The sequence below is a fragment of the Euphorbia lathyris genome, chromosome 5 (genome assembly GCF_963576675.1).
Source record: "Euphorbia lathyris chromosome 5, ddEupLath1.1, whole genome shotgun sequence".
Lineage (NCBI taxonomy): Eukaryota > Viridiplantae > Streptophyta > Magnoliopsida > Malpighiales > Euphorbiaceae > Euphorbia > Euphorbia lathyris.
The window spans coordinates 87,470,783-87,482,284 of NC_088914.1; positions in this window are offsets into that span (position 1 = coordinate 87,470,783).

Genomic DNA, 11,502 nt, shown 5'->3' on the forward strand with positions numbered 1-11,502 from the left:
CTCAGCCGAAGGAACATTCTGACTTATCCGCTTCTCCAAGCCACATCAATTCTGAGCAAGTGCTCGAAGATTCTGTTGGTCCCTAGTAATTAGTTCCAAGGAGGGGGTTAGGAACTAATATAACTTTTTCGTGTTTTAATTGACCTGACCAGAAGTTATATTGAGAGTTTATTAACTCAGCCTTTGGTCAGCTTGGTGAGATATATCACAGGACAGCTTTAGTCAGATGTTGACCAAAGTTGTTTCCTTGAGAGTTAGGAATTGACACTCTTGGAGGTCAGCTTCTAACTCAGCACCACTTACTTACTGAGGATCAGCTTAGGCAATTTATATGCTGAGTAAATAAAGCAAACAACAAAAGCAGTTATAAGAGAGAGTTTAGAGATTACTCAGTATCACTTATCCTGGTTCGGCCTCTCTGCCTACGTCCAGTCCCCAGAGTCCTCCGGGCTTTTTGAATCCAATACTGAGCTCTTTAATGGTAGATCAAAAACCAATTACAAGGCAGTTGAATATGCAAGAGTACCTTCCTCTATTCGTCTACTCAACTCCTACTAAGTGCTACAACCCAGCACCTAGATTTCTCTACTACTGAAATGCTTACAACCAAGCACTCAGCTTTACACTCTCAATATTCCTATTGATCACAGACTTGTTCCTTTTTTAACTAAAGAACACTTTAGATGATTACAACTCAATCTAGCTTTTACACATAGAATAGAAACGTCGGTGTAAGATTCCTTTTTGTATTTGAGTGCTTTTTGAAACCTTCTCTCTTGTATTTTTCTTTTTGATGCTTCTCTTTATTTTAAGTTCTTCGATTGTCCTTTTATAGAAGAAAATCTGTGGTCTTGATTGTTTTGAAATGTCTTGACCGTTGCTATCAAAACGGCTCTTTTGGGGAACAATCTCTGGAAAGATTCAGACTGCACCTCCATTCCCTTTCTCTGTTTTCTTCAGGCGTCAGGTTTGTCTTCTAGCGTCTGGTTTGTTTGTTTGTGCCAGTTGTCTGTTTCCAATAATCCAACGTCCCATGACTCTTGGAATTAGTCTTTTAGGTGTCTTCGAGGTTCCAATTATTGGTGCAGAAGATTGGCAGACTTCGTCTTTTAGTGAACGGATCCTTCATGCTGTCCTGACTGTTACTCAGCTTCGTTTGTTCTTTTCGAATGTTCAACGTTCATGCTAAGTTCCTTCAAGGTCAGCTCCGTTCTGTTTAACCGCTCCAGTAGAAGTCTTCAACTTTAGTCAGCTTCGTTTTGCTTCTGAATTTTAACTCCACTCAGCTTCTATTCTGTCATGCCGAGTTCCTTTCTACTCAGCTTTGTTTGTGCTGACTTTTGTCCTGTCTTTACTTTATATATTTTTGCACTCAATATTTAACAAACATATTAGTACAATTAAATCAAAGCATCTAAATTTAATTGCCTCTTAATCATGGATGATTTTGTCAAATCAAAATCTTGTGGAAAGGTGTTTCAACAAACTCCCACATTTTGATGCTGGCAAAATACATAATTACGGAACTCAGTTATAAGTTACCCCATGATTGATATTTTATGATATGACTCCCCCGTAAGGGTTGCATTCATTTTGTTTGAATTTTATTTTAAGCCTTCCAATATCTAATTTCATTAGACTTGTTACATTTGCGTATACTGACTTAGTTTTGGAAAGATGTTGTCTCTTAGTTTAGTTTTAGTGTTAATGTGGTTAACCTTTTTTATTTGTTTGTTCAAACTCGATTAGTCAGATCAGAAAAAAAAACTGATATTGTGATATTGGATTTAAACAACAAAACAAAGCATATTAACTTAAACAGTAGAGAACACACAAAAAAAACAGGTAACAGGATATGGTGACAAATCTCTAGACACAAACTGGCTAGATTTACTTCTTCTTGCTTTGAGCTGAGGGATCAACATAAGTAATGCCTTTTCCTTTGCTTCCAGACGCAGACGCAGTTCCTAAAGGCTGAGGCTGAGTTCCTCTTTTACTTGTCTCCCCCGTTTTGCCATCATCGGGTTGGTAAAGGAAGGTCTTATTTCTGGCGGCAGAGGAGAGATAGTTAGAGTAGCGATGAAGCCTTTTTGTGCTTTCACCTAAACTGTCAATGACGGGAACATTATCGTCATGGACATGCCTAGGAACTCGAAGGGAGCTGCTGATCATACTGAGGAGACATTCATGGGCTTTGCTCAGGCAGGAAATTGAACTGGTGACCTGACCATAAGATTGATGGAATAGTTTGAGCAGAGCAGAGTCATAAAACATGCGCTGGGCATTGTTGATCCGCATGGCCTTCATGATAGCTTGGGAAAAGCTCATGAGTTATGTGTTGGATACGGGATCAACATCCATCTGGGTTCTATCAATGTTCAGGAGTCTGACTGCCTCACTTAATTGGTCAATGGTGCACTGAGAGGAAGAGGATACTAAGTCACGTGTACTCGTCAGCTCAGCTTGAAGCTTAGTGAAGCATTGTTGGAGTTCGGTAGAGGTGACAAACTCAGTATTGCTGGGTGGACTGGATTTAGTTAGCTCAGCATATAGCTTGGTGAAGCAATCTTGCAACTCAGCAGATGTTGCAGACTCAGTATGGGCAGTTGCTCTAGAGGGGGTCAGTTCCGCTGCTAGCTTAACAAAACAGTTTTGAAGCTCAGTGAAAGTGACGTACCCTGGATTGACTTCAGACAGTTGTTGAATTTTCCCTTCAAGAGAGTTCATATGAGTGGCCATTGTAAGCACTAATTCAGTCGGTTTGGCCATTTGCTCTTGGGTTGGTTGCTTAGTTTGGACTGCAGTGATAATACTGACCAGATCTTTTAGGCTACGTAGTTCATGCAGAAGCTGAGTGATACCTGTCAGGTGAGAGGACTCAGCTTGAGTGGATTGGCAACCTTCAGCTTGAGTAGGATGAAAATCTTGAAGCAAGGACTGAGCAGAAGCAATGACCCGTCGGCCAGACTCAGTTGCATTCAAGTATGCAAACTTAGCAGCATTGGACTCAGAGGCTGGTGCAGGATTTTCTGATGGAGGTGGTGGTTCCTTGCCAGATTGAGTACCTGGACTTTGATGGATTTGTTGAGCTGAGTTATCAACATTTTGTGTTAGAGATGGAATTGAGGTATGAGTTGGCTTAATTTGAGCAGTTTGACTTGGATCTACAGGGTTTTTGCCATGTTCCTCATCCTGAGTAACAGAGGCTTGCTTTTCCGCTAGATCTTCTGGTGGAGATTCAGTTGCATTTGAAAAATACTGGAACTGAATTGTAGAGAGGTCAGTTTGAGGCTCGTCAATGGGAAAGTCGTTCATGAGATCAAGTTGCTTCTGCGCTTTCTTCTTTAATCTTCGTCGGGTCTCAGTTTTTGGCGGTGAATGGTCAGTTCGAAGACCTTCACTAGACTCAGTAGCAACTGTCCCCTCTTCTACAGGTTGCTCAACATTACCTTCTTTCCTTTTCTGCTCAGCATCATCATTGGGGTGTTCTTCTTCTTCAGTATTAACTTGTTGGTGCTCAACATGTTGCTCATCTTCCTTTTCTTGGTCAATCTCATGACCTTCAGGTTGAGTGGAGGCTAGTGGGACAGCTTCTACTATCTTTAAAGAGTTACCCTTTTTCTTCTTCTTTAAAGGGGTTTCAGGAATTTCTTCGTGCTCAGCCTCAGGCTCTTCTTGCCTCTTTCTTTTCTCAACATGCTCCTTACCCTTGTTAGATTTAGCTTTCTGTCTTGATGAAAGCCTTACTTTCTTTGGAACAGAATGAATGTCCTTGGAGCAAGTTTCTACAACCTTCCTCTTCTTCCCTTTTTCAGGCTGAACTGTCTCAGGTGACTCAGTATGAGCCTCAACATCTTTTGCAGACTCAGCTTCAGGTTCTATTTCTGGTTGCTCAGCTTCTTCATCTTCCTCAGCATCTCCAGCTCCTTCATACCCCTTCAAGGGTTGATTATACAATAGTCCATTTAGTAGGACAGCAGTGATTTCACTTCCCAATGAACTCGTCTCATCCACGGTTTCTATTTGCTTGTCCTGTATAATTTTCGTAATAAGTGAACCCAAACGTAGTTTCTTACCGCTTCGTTGAAATGCTCCAACTAGAAACACGGGAAGATTGAATGGAGTGCAGGTCAACATGTGCCAGATAAAGCACTGTTCGAAGTTTGATGCGGAGGAGGCAGAGCTGAGTTTGGGAAAGATGAAGTTAGTCAGCATGAAGTGGACCATCTTTTGTTCTTTACCCATACAGGTACTGGGTATTTCCCCTTTATGATCTTTGGGTTTACAGAACCCCTTTAGCTTCTCAGATGTGGCTTTTGGTATCTTCTCCTTTGTTGTTCTAAATTGGATTCCTTTGTCTGGTATCTCTAACAGTGTGGCTAGATAAGCAGGGGTTATGACGATTTTCTGACCTTTCACAGTGGTCTCCAAATAATCAGAGTCGTCTGCATCAACCCGTAAATTCGAGTAGAATTCTCGAACTAACCTGGGGTAGGTTGTTCCTGGAAGAGAAAAGAGACTTTTCCAGTTGTTTTTCTCGATCCATTCGCAGAATGGCGTTTCAGACGATACGAAGCTTGGAGAGAACCATCGGCATTTTAACACCTCCAGATTGTTAACTTTTGAGTGGACCTTGATCATCGTCCTCTCCCTTTCTATTGAAGGACCCGCGTGGTCAGTGGGTTTGTCTGTGTTTTGAGCTTTTGGGGGTTTTTTTTTTGCTGGGAGACATTTTTGACGATTTTGAAGTTCTTAGAGAGGAAGAAGATTGAATTTCAGGGATTACAAACGTAAGGAATGACGAGTGGGGGTTTTTCTATTTTTATATAAATTTATAAAGACCCTAAATCATTATCTAGCCATTTTTCTCCTAGGGACGTTCAATCGACAGACATTCTGTCAATTATGACATCTTCGGCGCATGGGTTTTTGCCATTAATGTGCGTCTTCCCAATGTGTCAGTGGTTACACGTGTAGGTTCACTTTACACGAGTGGGTTTTTGCTAGGTTACGCTGAAATTCGAAGCGTCCATGATATTGAGTGCCTAGCGTTTGTGAAGACAACTTTTCTATCTTTTATTGACTCAGCATAAGTTACATACTCAGCATGTGTATTTACTCAGCATAGAGTGATTTTGTTTATCTACTCAGCATGGGATGTTTACTCAACTTTTACGCCTACTCAGTATCGTTACTCAATATGTATGCATAGGGTGGCTTTTTCATTTTTAAGCTTAGTAGGGAACAGATATTTTACTCAACATGGCATTTGCACAATCATTCAAAGTGTCACTCACATGTCAATCATTCAATACAGATTTAGTTAGAGTGGATTTGACATACCAATTGCTTCCCTTAGTATGTTGAATTGCTCTCGTGCCAAGGGCTTTATGAAGATATCTGCAAGCTGATCGTTTGTTGGCATGTAGGTCAGCTTGATCTCATCTTTTAGTACATGGTCTCTGATGAAGTGATGCCTTATGCTAACATGCTTCATCCTGCTGTGTTGGACTGGATTTTTAGATAGATCGATGGCACTTTTGTTGTCGCATTTGATCTCTATTGTCTTTGTTTTGACTCCGTAATCCTCAAGCTGTTGCTTTATCCATAGGACTTGTGCAACACAGCTTCCAGCAGCCACGTACTCAGCTTCAGTTGTAGACAGAGCAACGGATGATTGCTTATTGCTAAACCAGGATACTAGACAGCTTCCGAGGAAATGACATCCTCCTGAAGTACTTTTTCGTTCTAGCTTATCTCGTCCGTAGTCAGCATCAGTATATCCAATGAACGTGAAGTCATTTGAGGTTGGATACCATAGACCTGCATCAACTGAGCTTTGCAAGTATCTAAAAATCCTTTTTACAGCAGTTAGATGTGATTCCCTGGGGTCAGCTTGATATCTAGCACAATAGCATACTGAGTATTGAATATCTGGTCTACTAGCAGTGAGATAGAGTAATGAACCTATCATACCTCGATAGAGTTTACTATCAACCGACTTACTCTTTTCATCCTTGCATAGGACAGTATCAGTACCCACGGGGGTTGATATTGGTTTGCAATCTTCCATGCTGAATTTCTTTAACATTTCTTTGGTGTACTTAGACTGACTTATAAATATGCCATTCTTACCTTGCTTGATTTGGAGTCCAAGGAAGAAGTTGAGTTCACCCATCATGGACATTTCGAACTCAGTTTGCATCTGTTGGCTAAATTCTTTGCACAAAGATTCGTCAGTGGCACCAAAGATTATATCATTAACATATATCTGTGCAAGTAGGGTATGTTTACCCTTTTTCTTAATGAACAAGGTTGTGTCAGCTTTTCCCCTGACATAGTTCCTGGTCAGCAGGAAGTTGGTCAACCTCTCATACCAAGCTCTTGGAGCTTGCCTTAGGCCGTACAGGGCCTTTTTGAGTTTATAAACGTGATTTGGAAACTTTGAATCTTCAAATCCAGGAGGTTGATTAACGTATACCTCTTCGTTTATAAAGCCATTAAGAAACGCACTTTTTACATCCATTTGGTATAGTTTAAAATTCATGTAACTGGCATAGGCACACAATATACGTATAGCTTCTAATCTAGCAACAGGAGCAAATGTTTCTCCATAGTCTATACCCTCTTGCTGACTATAGCCTTGGGCTACAAGTCGGGCTTTGTTTCTAATCACATTTCCATGTTCATCTAGCTTATTTCTAAAGACCCACTTGGTTCCTATGGGCTTTTGATTCATAGGTCTAGGTACTAAATCCCATACCTCATTTCTGGTGAATTGGTCAAGCTCCTCTTGCATAGCATTGATCCAATATTCATCTTGCTCAGCATCAGCAAGGTTCTTTGGTTCATGTATTGATACGAATGCAACATTGCTGAGGTATTTTCTAAGTTGATCCCTGGTCATTAGTTTGTTGTTGGCGGCATCAAGAATGGCTTGTTCTGTATGACCTATTGGGATCTTTATTTCCTTGGGCATTGTTGAGTTGTTTGGAAGAGGTGTTTCTACAATCTCTACAGGAATAGATTGGTCAGCAAATGATATTTCAATTTCTTGCTTACCTTGGGTCAGCTCCTGTATGTTTGACACTGTGGCTTCTGGTTGATCAGCGGAAGCTGAGCCTGGTTCATCTTCTTCAGGCTGAGCTGACTTACCTGTAGGGTTAGTTTCATCGAACTCAACATGTATAGACTCTTCTATAATCTGGGTTCTTTTATTAAATACTCTATATGCTTTACTGTTTGTTGAGTACCCTAAAAAGATCGCCTCATCAGCTTTAGCATCAAATTTAGCAAGATTGTCTTTTGTATTGAGTATGAAACATTTACACCCAAAGGCACGAAAGTATCCAATGTTGGGCTTTCGACCTTTCCAAAATTCATATGGGGTTTTCTTGAGTATAGGTCTGACTAGAGCCCTATTTAGTATATAACATGCCGTGTGAACAGCTTCACCCCAGAAGTACTTTGGAAGCCTATTTTCACTCAGCATTGTCCTAGCTATTTCGACAATGGTTCTATTTTTCCTTTCAACAACCCCATTTTGTTGAGGTGTTCTAGGAGCAGAGAAGTTGTGGTCAATACCACAGGTTTCACATAATTCATCAAACTGTTGGTTTTTGAATTCTCCACCATTGTCGCTTCTAATGTGAGCTACTTTTAGGTCTTTGTCATTTTCAAGCTTTTTGATCAATGTGGTGAACATCTCAAAGGTTTCATCCTTGCTACTCAACAAGATGATCCAAGTGTACCGAGAGAAATCATCTACAATAACCAAAGAAAATTTCTTACCTCCCAAGCTGAGTGGCTGGATAGGTCCGAAAAGATCCAGGTGTAGTAATTCCAACGGCCTTTTGGTTGAGACGATATTTTTGCTATGAAACGACTTTTTAGTTTGTTTACCCTGCTGACAGGCTTTACATAGTTGATCTTTTTAAAACTTTAATTTGGGTAATCCCTCAACTAATTGCTTTCTAGCTAATTTGGCAAGAAGGTCCATGCTAACATGCCCAAGTCTTCTATGCCATAGCCAGGAGTTGTCCTCTTTAGACACTAAGCATATATTTTTAGAAAACTGTTTTTCCAAGTTTAACATGTATACATTTTCTACACGAGGGGCAGTTAAAATTAATTCATTTGTATTTCCCTCGAGTATTTGACACTTAGTATCATCAAATACAACCCTTCTGCCGCTTTTGCAAAGCTGAGCTACACTCAGCAGATTGTATTTGAGACCTTTAACTAAGGAGACAGACTCAATAGTTGGGTTACCTCCGATAGTACCTGAGTCGACTATCTTACCCTTCTTGTTGTCTCCAAAGCTTACACTTCCACCTCGTTTAAGCTCTAGTGTGATGAACTGAGTTTCATCACCTGTCATATGCCTTGAGCATGCGCTGTCTATATACCATAGTTTTGACTTCTCCACGCATGTCAAGTTGACCTGCAGTTTAAACTATTCATTTTTAGGTACCCAATTCCTTTTGGGTCCTTTCTTGTTAGTATAGACAGGTGCAAAGTCATATTTTAACTTGTGACGGTGTGACCTGGTTTACCACAGAAGTCACAAAAAGATACCCTTTGCGGGTTGAACTGAGTATAGTCAGCATTATTGTGTTGGGCATGCCAAAATACTTTTGTGGTATACCCTTTTCTTCCGCAGAAGTCACATTGGACAGTCCGCTTGTTATGCCAACACACATCCTTTGTGCGTCCCCCTTTTTCCACAACATTCACATTGAGTGACTTGCTTATGCTGACTATTATTTGCATACTCAGCATGGGCTTTATTTCTGTTTGAGCCCTTCCCTTGACTCTATAATGTTGTGATATCCTTTCTAAGTTTCTTTGACTCAGATTGAACCTCCGTGACAAACTTATGTAAGATTTGCATGTTGGTATGCAAGTCAGAGTTGTCCTGGAGAAGATATCGGAGGTCACTCAGCTTGACCTCTTCAATCTCATCATAGCGCCTGCTGAGTGCCTTAATCTTTTTGTTACACTTCTTAGTTAGTGTATATAAGTCACTCAGGGCATTTACCATTTCATTTCTAAGCAAAAGTAAAGATGTTACCTCGTTGTTGTGATTCTCTTGGTCAGTTTCATCAGAAAGGTCAGCATGCTCAGATTGGGATTGGTCAGCTCCATCATCTGCCATAAAACATATGTTGGCTGTTTCATTTTGCTCAGCTTCAGATGATGTTGATTCATCACTGTCACTCCATGTGGCTACCATAGCCTTTTTGCTTCCCTTCTTCTCTTTCTTGAGATTGGGACAACTTGACTTGATGTGCCCGGTTTGATGACACTCAAAACATGTGACAGATTTCGAGCTGTCCTTCTTGTACTTGTCACTTGACTCAGCTTTGGACTTATCATTTCTTCTAAATGATCTTTTGCCATTTCTATCATTTCTCCTGAACAGCTTTTTCATCTTTCTGGTGAACATGGCCAATTCCTCATCATCAGTTGACTCCGCTTCAGTTGAGTCAGCTTTCATGACAAGGGATTTTTGTTTCTTATCTTCTGATTTTTCTTTCTCTTTGGCTTCAAAGTTTTTCATAGAGATTTCATGGGTCAGCAAGGATCCGATCAGCTCATCATATTTGTAGGTAGTCAAGTCTTGAGCTTCTTCTATGGCTGTTTTCTTTGCTTGCCAGCTCTTGGGCAGACTTCTCAGAATTTTCTTTACCTGTTCTTCTTCAGTGAAGTTCTTTCCAAGCCTTTTTAGCTCATTTATAATGTTTGTGAACCTTGCGTTCATTTCTGAGATGTCTTCATTCTCCTTCATCTCAAACAGTTCGTAGAGTCTCATATGTTGATTGACTTTAGACTCCTTAACTTTGCTTGTGCCTTCATAGGTTACTTCAAGCTTCTTCCAAATCTCATGTGCTGACTCACAACCTGAAATCTTATTGTATTCTGCAACATCTAACGCACAGTGAAGCATGTTTATAGCCGAAGCATTATTTTGTAGTTTTCTGAGGTCATCCTCTGTCCACTCAGCCTCGCTTTTAACAATTTTCTCATTGTTAATAGTTTTGTATGGAACATGTGGACCTTGAACAATTGCAAGCCATGCACTCATGTTTGTGGCTTGAATAAAGTTCTTCATCCTATTCTTCCAAAATGTATAATTTGATCCAAAGAATAGGGGTGGTCTAGTGATTGATAATCCCTCAGGGAGTATCTGTGTTGTTTGGTTTCCAGGAAGGAAACGAGTGCTATTCTCACCCATTTTTAGGGATCAGCTCAAGATTGTTAAATCTTTGAGTAGTGAGCTTTTGCTTTGATACCACTTGTTGGTCCCTGGTAATTAGTTCCAAGGAGGGGGTTAGGAACTAATATAACTTTTTCGTGTTTTAATTGACCTGACCAGAAGTTATATTGAGAGTTTATTAACTCAGCCTTTGGTCAGCTTGGTGAGATATATCACAGGACAGCTTTAGTCAGATGTTGACCAAAGTTGTTTCCTTGAGAGTTAGGAATTGACACTCTTGGAGGTCAGCTTCTAACTCAGCACCACTTACTTACTCAGGATCAGCTTAGGCAATTTATATGCTGAGTAAATAAAGCAAACAACAAATGCAGTTATAAGAGAGAGTTTAGAGATTACTCAGTATCACTTATCCTGGTTCGGCCTCTCTGCCTACGTCCAGTCCCCAGAGTCCTCCGGGCTTTTTGAATCCAATACTGAGCTCTTTAATGGTAGAGCACAAACCAATTACAAGGCAGTTGAATATGCAAGAGTACCTTCCTCTATTCGTCTACTCAACTCCTACTAAGTGCTACAACCCAGCACCTAGATTTCTCTACTACTGAAATGCTTACAACCAAGCACTCATCTTTACACTCTCAATATTCCTATTGATCACAGTCTTGTTCCTTTTTGAACTAAAGAACACTTTAGATGATTACAACTCAATCTATCTTTTACACATAGAATAGAAACGTCGGTGTAAGATTCCTTTTTGTATTTGAGTGCTTTTTGAAACCTTCTCTCTTGTATTTTTCTTTTTGATGCTTCTCTTTATTTTAAGTTCTTCGATTGTCCTTTTATAGAAGAAAATCTGTGGTCTTGATTGTTTTGAAATGTCTTGACCGTTGCTATCAAAACGGCTCTTTTGGGGAACAATCTCTAGAAAGATTCAGACTGCACCTCCATTCCCTTTCTCTGTTTTCTTCAGGCGTCAGGTTTGTCTTCTAGCGTCTGGTTTGTTTGTTTGTGCCAGTTGTCTGTTTCCAATAATCCAACGTCCCATGACTCTTGGAATTAGTCTTTTAGGTGTCTTCGAGGTTCCAATTATTGGTGCAGAAGATTGGCAGACTTCGTCTTTTAGTGAACGGATCCTTCATGCTGTCCTGACTGTTACTCAGCTTCGTTTGTTCTTTTCGAATGTTCAACGTTCATGCTAAGTTCCTTCAAGGTCAGCTCCGTTCTGTTTAACCGCTCCAGTAGAAGTCTTCAACTTTAGTCAGCTTCGTTTTGCTTCTGAATTTTAA